We start from the raw sequence: 17,365 nt of genomic DNA on the forward strand, positions 1-17,365 counted from the left end.
TTCAAGCAATTAGGCAATTAGGCATTACGATTTAAGAATTCCATTGCAAGGGCTCTTCGTATCGTTTCTGCTCTTTCATTTGTATTTCCTAGCCAAAGCTCGTGCTCCGGAGTATCCTGTCTTTGGACTAATTCAGCGCCTTGCTGCCATGACTCTGGCACAAAGCTGTTGTGGGCGATACAGAAGTTGTGCAGGATGCAGCAACAGGATATAATTTGGGAAGATTTTTCAACTCTGTTGTCTAGTCCTTTTCCGATCCTTCGAAATCGTGCCTTGAGGTGGCCAAAAGCATTCTCCACTACTCTTCTAGTCTTTGACAGGTTGTAATTGAAAGCCTTCTGTTCCTGGTTGGCTTCTACGGAAAACGGATAGGGTTTCATAAGATTCCTCGAAAAACGAAATGCCGAATCTCCCAATTCTCAAATATCTTTGAGTCGTGGCGCCGACCCGGACTGCCGACGCTTATGTAGGAAAATCTATAGCGATAGTCGACCATAGCAAAAAGCACGGTTGAATACCAACCCTTGTAATTATGGTAGTCCACAGCGTCCTTAGCATGAGGTCGCACTTCGATGTGGCAGCCATCTATTAGGAATAGTTTTTGTATAAGTACCCTGCAGGAAAAATGCGAACTAGTCTGAAAAACAACTAGTTATACAACTAATATAAAGCAACCGGAATTTGTCTGAATGCATGTGGACTACACAGGGTCTAGAAATTTTGTGCTAGTCGAAAAAATGATTAATACAAAACTAGTAAAAAAGAAACTTGTCTCGGACTAGTACCTTTCTGACAAAAAAAACCTTAAAAATATTTAATTGGTAGAACAAATACATGTTAGGGTCTAGTTAAAAGGCAACTGGAATTTAACTAGTTGCAAATGAAACACATATGATCCAAAAATATAGCCTAGAGTGTAAATGTCTTGGGAAATTTAACACTAAACAAATCAAACACTCGAGGTCCTCGGTTCAATCCCCAGTCTCTGTACATTTTTTTTTGTTTGCTAGGTATTTAATCTGTCCGAGGCAATATATATGTGAAAAATCATTGTTTATGAATTATGTCACATAAACCTTGTTAGGGCATTACAAAATGTGATGCGTGTATGGCTCAATCAGTTAGTGTGTATACAAATCCAAAGGTCCCGGGTTCAAGTCCTAGAGAGGGCGACTTGCCTCAAAAAAAGTAAGTTTGTTTTAATTCCATTTAATTATCATTTACTGTATTTAATTACATAATAATTATCAGAAATTCTCTAAGGACCGCGCCTATTAATTGGATACTTAATTAGGAGAGCGTCAAGTTAGACATCGTCAAGTACTAGTGAAATCCAATCACTTGATGGTTTGGAGATTAATTTTTAGTTTTTTCGTGAAAATATTTTTTTTAGTGTAGTTTAACAGCTGTAACCATAAATTGGTTAACAGTCACTAGTGCAAAACTAGTAGCAAATGGACTAGTTGTTTCCGACGACAAGCATATGAAAAATGGACCACTTCGTTACAAGGAAATGGACATAACTTGAACTAGTTAACCTTCTTGACCCAACTAGTATTTTATTAGTCCAAAACTGATTCCGTTTCCTGCAGGGTATATATAATCGACAGTTTCAATATGCACTTGCCAATTGCTCCAAAGCATTGTGGAAAACCCATGTCCTCAAAACCCTTTACGTTTTCTAAAATGGCCTCCTGGGTTAAAAAGGCAGGCGGAAGGTACTCCGGAGCAAGTTTAACAATGACTTCCCGCGTAAACTCATTAAGGATTCGACACACTATCGGCTTGGACACACCAAACAAACACGCTATCGTACGGTACTCAGCAGAGGACCCAAGAGTGTACAAGGCTATCGCTATTCTCTTTTCCAAAGGAATTGCCATACGAAATCGTGTGTCCTTCGTTCGGAGGTTTGGTAGGCGTTCCACTAGGGTATCAAAAGTTCATTTTTCCAAGCGAAAATGTTCCTTGAAGAACTCATCCGAATTATTGGATACATCCTCCTCCCAAAAGGTTCCAAATCGTGGCTGGTTTAAATAAAAATTAACAAGAAGTCTGCAAAAACTAGTTAATTTAATACCAAGGTCCCAACACTCCGAGATGGACGACTTCTAAAGTTCCGGAAGGATTCTATGGACATCCCTGCTAAGCTCATCAGCCTTACCATTGTTTTATAATAATGGTCAGCCACAGCAATCAGCAACGCTTCAATATCTTTTTTTTCCATATTTTAAAATTTTCCTCTGAATTTTGTCACAAATGAAAATCAAAACAAAGGCCAACTGACATAACCCGAAAAATAGGGTTAACCATGTGGAAACACTTTTATGGAGTACTGGGGTTATTGGCTCACTCGATAGGTTACCCCACATAGTGTGACTAGACTATTACAGTAACACCTTCCTTCTTGTTTTTCAATTTAAATTTTCAGCTTCTTAGCCAAAAACAATCATTAATTGTTCTTAAGATTTCGTTTTTTTTTATTTCGAGGCAGGTATAGGAAATAAAGCTGTAGCTATGAAGAGTACGGTCCAACCAATTACAAGATCCTCCAGTTCCTAAGATTTCGCGGTTTTTAAAGAATCCATTTAAAACAAACCAACCATAAGAAAAATATTTTTTAAAGACCGCGAATTCTTAGGAACAGGAGTATATATTTGTGTGGATTGTATATTAATTAACAAAAATTATTACACAGGACGACAGTGTTTTTGGTGCAGTCCTATGGGCATTAAATTGTGTTAATATAGACGGTTAGAAGCATATCTGCATACTTACTTTTCGAGTTTAACGGGTGGTATTTGGGTCGCGGTTTGAAAAAATAGCAACATTTAATGTTTTGATTTAAGATATCTTCGAGGGCCTGTGCTCAGTTGTAATAAAACGTATGGCAAAAAATTGCTTAGATGCCCTTCTAGATAATTGTATTTAAGGCGCCATCATAATTTGAGTCAATCAAAGCCTATGCGCCATTGAAGTAATTTGTTCACCTCTATTCCCAACCAACTTGATGCGGTGAACAGGCTTAAAAAAATACAAGGAAAAATATGTGCCCCAAAATATTTTACAGACATCTAGAGGCGTCTTTTACCGAATTTTTAAGACAAATAAGACCATTCTATGTCGAAGGATGGAATTTATAGAATTTTTTCCATAAGAACGTGAAAAGTAACAAGTATTTTTATACCCCTGTAGAGGGTATTATAATTTCAGTCAGATGTTTGCAACGCAGTGAAGGAGACGTTTCCGACCACATAAAGTATATATATTCTTGATCAGCACCAATAGCCGAGTCTATCTAGCCATGTCCGTCTGTCCGTTTCTATACGAACTAGTCTCTCAGTTTTAAAGCTATTGCGATGAAACTTTCCCGAAGGTCTTCTTTCTATTGCAGGTAGTACATATGTCGGAGCGAGCCGGATCGGACCACTATATCTTAAGGCTCCCATAGGAATATTCAAACAAATATAAGAAAATTCATTGTAACTTTGTAAGAAGTAGGCGTTTTGATTCTTGACTACTTAAAAACAAAATTTAAATAAATAGAAACGCTGAATCTGGAATCCCTGGAACTGCACCGAGTGAGCATTCTTTTATCTGCAAGGGTATATAAGCTTCGGCTGGCCGAAGGTAGCTTCCTTTCTTGTTAAATCCCATTTTACATAAATATCTGACACATTAGTAAAAATGTGCTATTCAATTTGGTTAGCAGTAGGCGCGGAACATAGAAAAATTATATTTTTAAGGGGGCAATATGCCTAAAAAATCCCCCCCACAATTTTAAGGTTACGCCACTGTTATCTTTAAAAAACCTACTGTGTGAAATCACGACAAACTCGTTACGTAGGAGTGACTTAAAAATACTTGTTACTTTTTACGTTCTTAAGCCTAGTACTCAGTACGACGAAAACTGCTAGCTAAGCATAGGAGTAAGCGAGAGTCAAATAGGTAGGTAAAGCCTTTAGCCACCGCGGTACTCAGTTGAGCTAAGGGAATGGTAAGGATATACCAACCAAATACTAGATTTAGCGGATGAATTCCGATGAACGCCTTTAGCCGCGGCTCAAAGAATAAAAAATTTGATCTTTGGCTATGTTTGTGCAGAAGCGGTGTGCCAATAACAATTTATAAATGGAAGGAAAACCACAAAAACTAATGGAAAACTTCCTGTAGGAGTTGCTGCAATACATATCGCCATTCCAACAGCGAATTGGAATGGACATTCCAACAGCGAATTGGAATGGACCCAGGTTGCGACCCAGGTCGGCTCAACGTTTTATAATATTTTAAAATTGGCGCCAGTTGATTTGTTTGCTGAGAGTAAGATCATGCTACATGCATTGCGGATGAACTCCAAAAACTTCGGTCACACTAAAAGATTAATATTTTTCGACTAGTAAAACTCTTAGCCGAACTGAGTACTAGGCTTTAGGAAAAAAATTCTATGAATTCCATCCTTCGAAGTACAATAATGGTATTTATCTTAAAAATTCGGGAAAAGACGCCTCTAGATGCCTGTCAAATAGTTTAGGGCACATATTTTTCCTTGTATTTTTTTAAGCCTGTTCACCGCATCAAGTTGGTTGAACAAATTACTTCAATGGCTCATAGGCTTTGATTGACTCAAATTATGATAGCGCCTTAAATACAATTATCTAGAAGGGCATCTAAGCAATTTTTTGCCATAGGTTTTATTACACCTGAGCACAAGACCCTCGAAGATATCTTAAATCAAAACATTAAATGTTGCTATTTTTTTCAAACCTCCGATTGCCAAATACCACCCGTTAAACGCGAAAACTAAGTATGCAGATATGCTTATATACGTCTATATTAACATATTTTAATGCCAACAGGGCTGCAGCTTTTAATGAAGTCCATTTCGTTGACCTGTGTTATTATTAACAACAAACTTTTAAAAACACACGGCGGCAACACTACTACTATTTTGACCGCAGCTGTATGACTTTATGTTTTTTGACTATGCTTTCTTGAATTTGTTTCTCCCTTAAAAAAAAAGTTATTCTAAGTATGGGGTTCGAAAGATAATGATTGACACTTTAAAAAAAACTTTAAGGGGTTATATACCTTTTTGAGCGAAAAAATTTAGGGAACTTTGGATTTTTTTCAGGTGTGTAGCAATTATTTTATGAAACTGAAGTTATTATTTATTGATAGTACATGTTTTTATCGAAACAACAAGCGTTTGATATATATGAATAATTACAAAGAATGAATAATTTACAAAGTTATAACAATTCTCTCGGAACCTTTTTTTTTAAAAAGTTCACGCCAAAAGGGCGTTTTATTTCGGGAGGCAGATTGTTTGATCCCAAGCGTGGCTTGTGGATCAATATAAGTTTGTATACGAGTCCTCTTCCCGGAGGGCAGAAAGGAAGACCGCGGAGTTATAAGATGTGTTGATAACTGATTTATTGTGAGCTTGGTACATGGTTATATACTACTTGGAAATGAGGAAGTTAAGTGTAAAGAATAGTGGAATGGGTTGTATTCTGGAGTAGGTCAGTATGTTTTGACTATGGCAGCGGTTAGCGTAGTTGGATCGGCTGACACTGCAGAATGTGCTGACCGCTTGGCGGGTCAGTGAGACATCGAGTCAACCGTTCATATTGACTATATAGAATGTGCCGATCAGCACTTGTTATCTGCCGTGGGTGCAACTAGACGCCTGGTACTGTTACCAAACTGTAGTACTGTTTGATTTGTTGGTCGTTGGACATGTTGAACAACATTGAGTCCAAACACAGATGTTGAAATCTCGCTCGCTTGCTTTGCCCTTCGCGCTCCCTTTCCGCTCTGGAGCCGCTAAGTTAAGCTTCATGTAATTAGTTCCAATTTACAAGTGCACAAATAAACAGCCGCACGTCGCGCAAAACCCCGAAAGTATTCCACCGTGTTTTCGATATAATTCTGCGCGTTTTTCACCCGAATTTTCCTGGCACTCATAACCTCCTACAATCAAGCTACCCCCGCCCCAACATTTGATCCTTCGAGCCGGACTTCTAAGTTTTCGGATTTTTCCTCTCCTGGAATTTTCCGGGATTTTCACCAGCTTCGGTGGCTAGAAGCGCTTCAGATAAGTTCCATATATTATTATTATTTGCCGGTCATACAGCCAGTTGCTCGAAACCTATTTCGTTCAACTTGTTGTATGGTCTTGTCTAAATCGAAAATCAGTTAAATCCGACGCAACGGCATTTACTACATATACAAATACATTCCAAAATATCGCAATTCCTTTGTGACCGAATTTCGCACACTCGAAATTATTCCGAGCCCGTATTTCCAATTCCGCAGTGCCAATTTATTCAAATAATATATTGCGAAAATAAATTATTTATTTCAAGTGTGTGTAAAAATGTTACCCAGCCACAGTAAAAGTTTTCGATTTTTAAAATTGTTCACTCTGAAATTTTTACTGTGTTCCATATGCGTGTATATATTCACACAAATATTCTAATACAGTCCACTCCTGCATTGCTAAATCAATTCCAAGACCCTAATAACAAAATCATACCTACCACACGGTCATTATTACTAATTTTTAAAATATATATTCTTTGTCTAAAAACTAAATTTTTCCGTGTGTAAAAAGTATATGTTCGCAGCAGAACGCCTAAATTTCATTGTTTACTATCAGTTTGTAACTATAACGTAAAGTTTGCTAACAGCTGTGCAGAATCTGCGTTGCGTTAACAGCACCATGTTAATTTAACAGTACGAATGTAAAACCTCGAAAACGAACACTGTACAGCACTTATTATTATCTTCTCTCGTCTTGCGCTAAAAACTTCGAAGTACACGATCTCTAAAACGAAAGCTAGGTCTTTTTATTTTAAATTAAAAGAAACGGCCGAAGTGGGGTGCAAAACAGCATCTCCTCAAAACATTGGTGACCCCGACGTAATACTATCCCGGTTTTTAATGCAAATCGCAACTTCGGTTCTAACCTTTTGCTGTCTGGCCAAACGCCGTCAGGCACACACACACACAATCGTCTCCAGAAAACGGTAATCGCGTTTTTCTGTGCCCAAATTTGACTTTCGAAATCGTCAAGGGCAAATTTCTTGTATCCGTTAGTCGTGCTACAGTGAGCCACATCTAAGATGCCCAAAGATCCTGACAACTAGCCACCGGCAAACAATCAAGATGATGGATCGGCTGACATTGACTTCTACAAGGCCAAGTGCGCATCAATTCAGCGCCAACTGAAGGCAATGGGCGACCATTTCAGCATCGCCGACTTGACCACCCACGACGAAGCCGACTTAATAGTTCGTATAGACACAATTAATAAAATGAAGGAAGACTTCGAATTGTGGCAAGATAAACTGGAAAGGGTGGACCTGCTCGAGCTTTCTTCAAATACACGCTCCGAGTTCGCAATTTCCTATTGGAAAGCAAAGTCTTCGCTGACTCGCCACATGGATACCTTTATGAAGTCACACATCGCAGATGCTAACTCAACAACACTTCCTGCCTACCAGGGCAGCATCAATGTTTCCTCTCAACTAAACAAGCGCAAGTCTCGGCTACCAGAATTACACTTGCCCAGGTTCAGCGGCAGCTACGAGGATTGGCCAGATTTCATTGCCATGTACAACAGTGTCGTCGGTAACAACGAGGATTTAAGCAATGTAGAGAAATTTCAACACCTGCGCGCATGCTTAAATGGCGCGGCTCTAAGCACAATTAAATCTTTGGAACCTGCCGATGCCAATTACAATAAGGCATTGGAGTTACTTACAAAGCGTTTTGATAACAAGTTGCTACATTTTCGGGGCCATGTTCGAGCTATTTTTGGACTGGCAAACGATGAAAAGGGATCTTCAGAAGCTCTGCGCGGTCTAAGTGACAAAATCAACTCACACCTTCGGGCACTTAGCACCATGGTTGACACATTCCTCAGCTGGCCGATGGACTGCTCATTCACATCATCTTACGCAAGCTCGACCAAAACACTCAGGAAAGATGGGAGGAGGCACTGCCATCCGACATGCTGCCCAGCTGGACTAATATGTCAACTTATCTGGAACGGAGGTGTTGCATGATGGAAAATCTTCACAGCGCTACGGTACCCACATCTAGCCTTCAGGTGAGCCGAAGCTCCCATAGATCAAATCAAAGCTCTTTCATTGCCACAAGCACCAGAATCCAACAACCTTGTACCTTTTGCGATTCTAAGGGTCACTATATCGTGAAATGCCCACTATTCATAAATCTGTCCCCAAGCTTATGTCACAAGGAAGCCAAACGTTTAAATCTGTGCCTAAATTGACCGGAAAGGTCATGGCTTGCAGTAATGTCGCTCAGGTCATTGCAGGCACTGTCAACAAAAGCACCATTCTTTACTGCATTTGGCCCCCATAGCGGCTCAATCACTTGTCTTATGTGCACCTGGCTCGCAGCTTACAATAGCATTTCAGCCAAGTATACCAGATTTAGCAACGCCCTTAGCTTCCACTCTCGTAGCCACTTACCCTGAAGACAACTCTAGGAACGTGGTCAACTCAACTTTATCACCACGCGTCTGGCTAACCAGCTTCAGATCAAGGTTCATCATGCAGCCGTATCGATATCAGGAATTGGCGAGTCAACGATCGCATCTAACTTGTCAGCTGACATTGTAGCTCAGTCCTGTGACAAGAGATTCACTACATCCTTCCCAGCAGTTATAACTCGTTCGATAACAAATTATCAACCGAACTTTGGACTCGACATCTCAGGCTGGAGCATTCCTAAAAACATATCCCTCGCAGATCCCACGTTTTTCAAATCTCAGAGAATAGATTTATTGCTAGGGGCCGGTCTATTTTTCGACCTAATCTGTGTAGGCCAAATTCGAATGGCAGATAATTTACCAATTCTCCAAAGTCCCTAACTTTGAGGATGATTCCTTATCAGAGATTGTCAAAAGATTCTGGGAAATCGACAGTTCCTACGGCGAATCTCCCGCAGCATCCGCTGACGACGAAATATGCGAACAGCAGTTTCTACAGGGCTACTCTAGACTTGAGTCGGGTCAGTACTCTGTAAGGTTGCCGACTAAATTCAGCACGTTAGGAGATTCCTTTCAACGCGCACTTACACGCTTCAAGGCACTCGAAGTCAAACTGGCAAAAAACCTTCAAACCAAACTAAAGTACTCTGCTTTCATGCGCGAATACATCGAGCTGGGCCATATGTCACTGGCTTCCCAGCAGCATGTTTTCCCACAATTTTATTTGCCGCATCATTGCGTTGAGAAACCTGATAGCTCTACGACAAAATTGCGTGTGGTTTTTGACGGATCAGCCAAATCTACGTCAGGAGTACCTCTAAATGATCTGCCATATACGGGCCCGTCCATACAGCCCAAACTCTTTAACATTCTCATCAAATTTCGTCTTCTCAGAGTTGCTATGTGCGGCGATATTTGCAAGATGTATCGCTGCGTGCGAGTAGCTCACCCAGATTAATTTCTTAAGTGCATCCCATGGCGCGATCATCCCGATGAAGAAATAAGGACATAAACGTTGGATACCGTAACGTACGGAACCAAGCCCGCTGCCTTTCTAGCAATTCGAGCTATGCAGCAGCTGGCTCTCGACGAATAAAGAAACTTCCCACTAGCTGCGAAAATCGTGCGACAGGATTTTTATGTAGACGACTTAATTTCAGGAGGAGATTCCGTGGAGGAAGCCGTCCACATCCGTCTACAAGTAAAACAGCTTTTGGCAAAGGGAAATTTTCCGATCCGAAAGTGGTGCTCAAACGAGCCTGCCGCATTAGAAGGAGAAAGCGATTCAGATTGTGAAAAGCTTATGGAATTTAAGGATGGCACCAACATCGCAAAGGCTCTTGGCTTAGCCTGGGATCCCAGCACCGATTGCCTGCTCTTTAACTTCGCACATAATTCACCCGATAAACCAATCACAAAACGAAGTATCTTGTCCATGATAGCCAAGGTTTACGACCCACTCGGATTAATCTCACCCGTCGTTACCAAACTCAAAATATTTCTTCAAGCTCTATGGAAGGAAAGGTTGGACTGGGACGACTGTTAATTTCTCAGCTTTCAAGCGTTTGTCTAACATTTCCGCGATTCATTCTAAAGCCATTGGCCACAATTGAGCTACATGGGTTTTGCGATGCAACCATGGCTGCTTATGGTGCTTGCGTATACGTCCAATCTGAGTTGCAGGGTGCATATTCGGCAAATTTGTTATGCTCGAAATCCAGGGTCTCTCCTTTAAAAACGCTGACAATCACAAAGCTCGAACTCTCAGCAGCGCTTCTTTTATCCGATCTTATGTCAAACATCGCCAAGGAATTCAAATTCGTCCGCAAATACCACTGCTGGAGCAACTCTACAGTAGCACTTGCTTGGATACGAGAAGCCCCTTCTAATTTCAACATTTTTGTTTCCAACAGAGTAGCTCAAATCCAGTGCCGTCACAGCTAAACCCGGCGGATATATTGTCAAGAGGATGCAAGCCACTTGAACTGTTAGAATCACCACTTTGGAAAAACGGACCTTCATTTTTACAAGCCGGCAGTGCAGGTTGGCCACAAGCCGTGTATCATCCATCTGATCTACCCGAGAGGCGCTCAAATGCTGAGAAGCATTCACATTGTGCATTTCGGCGAGGAGTACAAAGCGCTAAGTTTAAAGAACCCGCTGCCCCCTAGCAGCAAGCTGCGGTCTTTATGCCCGTTCTTGGACGACGAAGGACTTCTGCGCTTCGGAGGTCGTATTCAGAATTCAAACCTCGAGTACGAAGCCAGGCATCCAATTTTGCTGCCTAAGCATCATCCAGTTACCGATGCAATAATCGCGCACTACCATGCCACATTCCTTCATGCTGGTCCTCAATTCCTCCTTGCAACAGTTCGTCAACGATACCGGCCCATTGGAGGGCTCAAAGCTGTATCGAGTATCATCAATAAATGCATACGCTGCTTTCGAATGCGGCCCAAACTTCTCGATCAAGTAATGGCCCCTCTGCCAGCCGAGCGCGTCCAGCCAAGCGCAAAATTTAATGTAACTGGCATTGACTTTTGCGGTCCATTTTACACAAAATCGGAAGTAAGGAACCACGCGCCAGAAAAATGCTACGTCTCAATTTTCATATGTTTTGCAACGAAGGCAGTTCATTTGGAATTGGTGGAGGACTTATCGACATCATCATTTCTCGCAGCATTGAAACGCTTCATAAGCCTTCGAGGGAAACCGCATTCAATATGGACTAATAACGCCACGAACTTTCTAGGTGGTCGGAACGAGCTGAAGGAACTTCGCGAATTATTTCTAAGTGAGAAGCGAGATTTTCAACAACTGTACAGCGTTGGGAGTAAATTGGCATTTCATTCCTCCACGTTCCCCACATTTCGGTGGATTATGGGAGGCCGCGGTGAAATCAGCAAAGTACCATTTCTACCGCGTCGTTGCAAATTCAACTCTTTCATTCAACGAGCTTCGAACCCTCATTTGTCAAATCTCAGCAATGCTCAACTCAAGACCTCTTTCTTCTATTTCAGAAGATCCTAACGATTTGGAGATTCTCACACCCGGCCATTTTATCTGGGGCAAGGCGAACGCAACGATCGACGAGCCTGACTTGAGCCACCTAAACGCAGGTCACCTCAGTCGCTGGCAAAGGGTGTGCCAGATGCAGAAAGCGTTCTGGAGGAAGTGGAGCACATCCTACTTGTCCCTTCTTCAAGAGCGTGGGAAGTGGAAGACGACTCGACAAAATCTCCAACCCGGAACCATGGTCCTGATAAAGGAGGACAACGCGCCGCCACTCAAGTGGCCCCTTGGCAGAGTGGACAGCGTCATCACAGGAGGGGACGGCGTTTCAAGAGTTGTCGTTATCCGCACCGCAAAGGGAGTGGTCAGGAGAGCCATAGCAAGGATCGCCGTTCTGCCAATCGAAACCAAACCGGTTGAAAGCCGTAATCTTCCAACAGCAGCAGAACGCCTAAATTTCATTGTTTACTATCAGTTTGTAACTATAACGTAAAGTTTGCTAACAGCTGTGCAGCATCTGCGTTGCGTTAACAGCACCATGTTAATTTAACAGCACGAATGTAATACCTCGAAAACGAACACTGTACAACACTTATTATTATCTTCTCTCGTCTTGCGCTAAAAACTTCGAAGTACACGATCTCTAAAACGAAAGCTAGGTCTTTTTATTTTAATTTAATAGAAACGGCCGAAGTGGGGTGCAAAACAGCATCTCCTCAAAACAATATATAATCCAGCCACAGTGAATATATTCAAATCAAAGTGATCCGCCGAAATTGGCACCTTTTGTGTTTTTACTGTGTTTCCTGCTGCGTGCATATATGTATTTTTACATAAATATATCAAAATACAGTCCACTTCATCTACATACATTTGTTGAGCTAAGGGTTTCAATATATTCTCGCAAATGTTTTTTTGTATTTCGAAGCTATTCCGCTATTCGTAATAAAAACACCCGCAATCGGTGCCTTCCTATATCCAGCTGTTAGCTACACACATATGTACCTACTCTCGAAGTATTCTGCAGCGCACAATGTGCTTCAAATAATTAATAAAAAAAAACCTCCTAAAATCCGAATTTTAAACTTTGTAAGGCAATTAAATATTTTTTCCCTATCCGTACATTAATGTGACCATATTTTCCGTTTGCATAAATTAATAATTATTTTTTGTGCATACACTTCAATATTTATTTTCATATTATTTCGGAAAATAACAAAATCTCCACACAACTTCGTCCACACAATCCAGTGTGACCTTACGGACTTTTCAATTGGTTCCTAAATTCCGAATTGTTTATTAATCCATTTTTTCCATTTTTTGATCCATTTTGAGGCTATCATAAAAGGTACAGGTGCATCCACCCCTACCTTATCCGTCCTCAAAGTCCGTAGGGAGCATGTCAGTCAATAGCGCCGCAGATACGAAATCTATTCTCAAATACAATATAACGTTCGATGTATACAAAAAGGTCGCCTTTCAGATCCTCGAGCAAATCGAAATCCAACAGGGCTCCTCCCAAAAATTTCAAGCTCCCTCGTATCGACACACAGGTTTTCTCGGGCGATTATCTTCGCTGGCCGACATTCCGGGACCTTTTCACGGTGATATATATAGACAATCCGCGTCTTCTGCCCGTTGAAAAATTACTTCGTTTAAATTCCAAAACTAGTGGCGAAGCTCATTCCATAGTTTCAAAATCCCCACTCACCTATGATGGCTTCCGCTCAGCTTGGACAAATCTAACTGAACGTTTCGAAAATAAGCCACTTTAAAACTCTTTTTAATTTGCAATCAATAGCACAAGAGTCTGGAGCCGCCTATGGGCATAAAATTCGAAAGTGAGTAATTTTTACATTTTTTTATACCCTTGCAGAGTAGAGCTTGAAAATTATCGATGTCAGTATCGATATTATCGATACTTCTGATATTTTTCAAACATCGATGTTTATCTACAACATCGATGTTTTTCTGACGTTTTATTAGAGAGAAACGAACAGATTTCACTCTTTAATTTTGAGGACCAAAATAACTTTTAATACAAAATCACTTAAAGTAGGGACAAATTACCATGCAAGAACCGCGAGTTCTTGGTATTTTATTCTTCTTTGGTCCCATAGATATTATGAAATACTTAAAAGTAGGCGAAAAGGGCATAGGTTATGGCAAAAAATGGAAAATAAAAGAACCGCGAGTTCTTGGGAAGAGGAGACTCTTAAGTTTTTTTAGTACCAAAAACAAAGTCTTGGTTGCAGCTACCGACCTTCTGTCCGCTATTAAAAAATCTCAAGAAACCGCGAATTCATAGCCTTTGATAAGAATTGGTCGCTTTTCGAAGATCGTTTGAGCGATTTGGACTCAAGGATCCAAAAAAAAACAACCGCAAATTCTTCAGAAGAGGAGGAATTTTTACTTTTTTATGGTATAGTATCAATTAAAGTTGGGGAAAATAACCATAGGTTGTGGCATAAAATCGAAAATGAAAGAACCGCGATTTCTTGGAGAAAGGAGGAACTCTCGTTCTTTTAATACCAACGACAAACAAAACAACGACCGTTTGAGGAATTTTGGCAAAGGATCAAAAAAAAAAAAGCAACCGGGAATTCTTCAGAAGAGGAGGAATTTGTTCTTCTTTAGTACCAAAAAATGGTATGGAACAAAGGTTTGTTCTATTATTTTACATAAGTATTTCCTCATAATATATTTTAAAAAAAATTCTTAAGAAGCCGTGAATGTCTTTGACTAAGAATTGGTGTCTTTCTAGACATGTGACGCAACTCAACTCAATGATCAAAAATAGGAGGACGATCTTTTAGTCTGAAATTGCATTTTAATAATGAAAATCGGAAATTAAAAAAAACCCGCGATTTTTTCTAATAATAATATTAATAATAATGTAAGTGTATTATGCATGTATATAATAATAATACGTAGTATTAAAAGAATTATAACATTATTTTTAATTTGTCTTTGCTTTCCTTGATATTATCGAAAATATCGATACTGTCATTTATCGATAATTTTCAAGCTCTATTGCAGAGGGTATTTTAATTTCAATCAGATGTTTGCAACGCAGTGAAGGAGACGTTTCCGACCACATAAAGTATATATATTCTTGATCAGCATCAATAGCCGAGTCCATATAGCCATGTCCGTCTGTCCGTCTGTCAGTTTGTCCGTCTGTCCGTTTCTATGCGAACTAGTCCCTCAGTTTTAAAGCTATCGCGATGAAACTTTCCCAAAAGTCTTCTTTCTATTGCAGGTAGTACATATGTTGGAACGAGCCGGATCGGACCACTATATCTTATGGCTCCCATAGGAATAATAAAAAAAAAACAAGAAAGGAAGCTAGCTTCGGCAAGCCGAAGCTTATATACCCTTGCAGATCATTCTATTAATTTACAAATCGCAAAAATGTTAAATTTCTTATTATTTCACATTAATTTTTCGATCGTTTCTATCACAGTAGTAGTTCGATCTTTTAAAAATTAAAATCGAAATTCGGAAATATTTCAAAATAGTCATATCCCAGAGTAGAAGGAAATGTAATAAAAACCAACAAAGATATTATTTTTTTCCCATTAACTTCCATTTAATTTTTCGACCGTTCCTATGGCAGCTTTATGATATAGTGATCCGATTAAAAAAAAACAAAAAAACCGAAAGAGTAGAAGGTAAAATTTCAAAAAACACCGGAGCTAGAATTTTTTTACGTTTTTTTTTTTTGATCCTTCCTATGGGAGCTATAAGATGTAGTTGTCCGATCCGGTTGGTTCCGACATATATACTACCTGCAATAGAAAAAAGACTTTTGGGAAAGTTTTATCCCGATAGCTCAAAAACTGAGAGACTAGTTTGCGTAGAAACAGACAGACGGACATGGCTAGATCGACTCGTCTTGTGATGCTGATCAAGAATATATATACTTTATGGGGTCGGAAACGTCTCCTTCACTGCGTTGCAAACTTCTGACTGAAATCATAATACCCTCTGCAAGGGTATAATAATGGAAAAACTATTGTAACTTTGTAGAAAGTAGGCGTTTTGATTTTTGACAATGTAAAAACAGTGTCCGTCTGTCCGTCTGTCCGTCTGTCCGTTTCTATGCGAACTAGTCTCTCAGTTTTAAAGCTATCGCGATGAAACTTTCCCCAAGGTCTTCTTTCTATTGCAGGTAGTACATATGTCGGAGCGAGCCGGATCGGACAACTATATCTTAAGGCTCCCATAGAAATATTCAAACAAATATAAGAAAATTCACTGTAACTTTGTAGGTAGTAGGCGTTTTGATTTTTGACAACTTAAAAACAAAATTTAAATAATATGCACGCTGAATCTGGAATTCCTGGAACTGCACAGAGTGAGCATTAAACTATAGGTGTTTGCTTTATCTGCAAGGGTATATAAGCTTCGGCTGGCCGAAGCTAGCTTCCTTTCTTGTTTTTCTTTAGTATTACATAAATGACATTTTATAATACTTAAAATAACCCATAATCCATTTTCAAAGAATTTTATTTGGCGTTTTTGGGTATTTTTTCCTTAAGAAAGTCGAAAGTTTAAAATAGGGTCACAAGTTTTCAAAAAGAAACGCAAAACTTTGTAGTTTTTGCACTTCGATTTCTCTGGCTATTGTAAACAAACCAAACAAGTTTAAATATTGTAGCAGGATGGCTACGTAGTAGTATGTAAGTATGTATGTATGTATAAGTTCCCAGCGGGAACATTCCTCTGGAAAATATGATATTTTCATGAGGTTTCTCCATACAAGCGGAAGGGACAAAACCTCATTTACCCCTTACATTTCTTCCGTCTCTGATTTCAAAATACACGGGGGTGACACAAAAAGTAAGGGGGAAATGAGGTTTCTATGTGGTTTTCCTAGGGAATTTACATTTTCCCTACACCGTCGCCTGCTGAAAGATACAGGATTTCCAACACTTTCTGCTAAAAGGAACAGGATTTTCAGCACACAAAGAACCACCTTCTCACTTTCCCGGTGGGTTACTGTATTCCTTCTAGAACATTCTTGAATATTTTTAGAGTACGTTGTTGTTGTTGTAGAGCTTCCCACCGGGAAAGTGAGAAGGTGGTTCTTTGTGTGTTAAAAATCCTGTTCCTTCTAGCAGAAAGTGTTGGAAATCCTGTATCTTCTAGCAGGCAACGGTGCACAGTGTAAGATTTTGCCAATCTAGCGGGAACTAAAGTTTAACTATTTTTGAGGTCGATGAGCTTTTAGCAGCACTTTTAGAAATGTTCAACTATTACAAAAACAGGCACAAAACAAAACAAATAATTTTTGTTTGGAAGATAACGGTTTTTAAAGCTGGACTTTAGAAATGCATGCAAAATTGCACTGGGAAGCGAGCAACAGTTGACAAAGTTTAGCCTTATCAATTGCATCGCGTGATCAGTGGGAGCTGCCAAAAGTTATTTTTCCCAGAAACTTTAGACAATTCTTAATCCACTTTTAAAATCAAACAAAATTTTTTGGGACCAAAAAATTTTATTTTTATTTTTGGAAAAAAGTGCCAAAAAGTAAGTGTATTTTTTCATATTTCTGTTTTTTGGTGGAAAAAAACTTATATTATTCTATCGTATTCTATCCAACCAGAACATACATCATTCGCATGCATTCATTCTGATTCAGAATCTAAAATAAAATCTTGCCCATATTTAGCCCAAAGACCTTCTCTTTAGAAACGAGTGAAATTAGCCGTGCCGCATTTTTCGAGGTTTGGTCGAAAAACATAAAAACCACTCCGCGAGACGCTCTTGTAAAGCACGCAGTGATGGTGTTTGGCAATGACATTGATCACTCCAAATTGAAATTAC

General features: G+C 39.7%; 1 protein-coding gene and 1 long non-coding RNA gene across 4 annotated transcripts in view; both read right to left on the reverse strand.

The window, feature by feature from the left end:
- LOC138912712 (gamma-interferon-inducible lysosomal thiol reductase) overlaps positions 1–17,365 on the reverse strand; it is a 130,320-nt gene that overhangs the window by 4,234 nt on the left and 108,721 nt on the right. The gene's annotated exons all lie outside the window — the stretch shown is intronic.
- Positions 25–2,282, reverse strand: LOC138912730 (uncharacterized). 2 transcript variants are annotated; one of them, XR_011418290.1, is made up of 4 exons: positions 2,081–2,282; positions 1,628–2,027; positions 523–585; positions 25–461 (listed from the first exon to the last, which is right to left on the reverse strand). It is a non-coding gene; the product is annotated as an uncharacterized lncRNA (long non-coding RNA). The 2 variants fall into 2 exon arrangements; XR_011418289.1 differs by having other exon boundaries at positions 25–585.

This window comes from Drosophila takahashii, chromosome 2L, assembly GCF_030179915.1.
Source record: "Drosophila takahashii strain IR98-3 E-12201 chromosome 2L, DtakHiC1v2, whole genome shotgun sequence".
NCBI classification, from domain to species: Eukaryota; Metazoa; Arthropoda; class Insecta; order Diptera; family Drosophilidae; genus Drosophila; species Drosophila takahashii.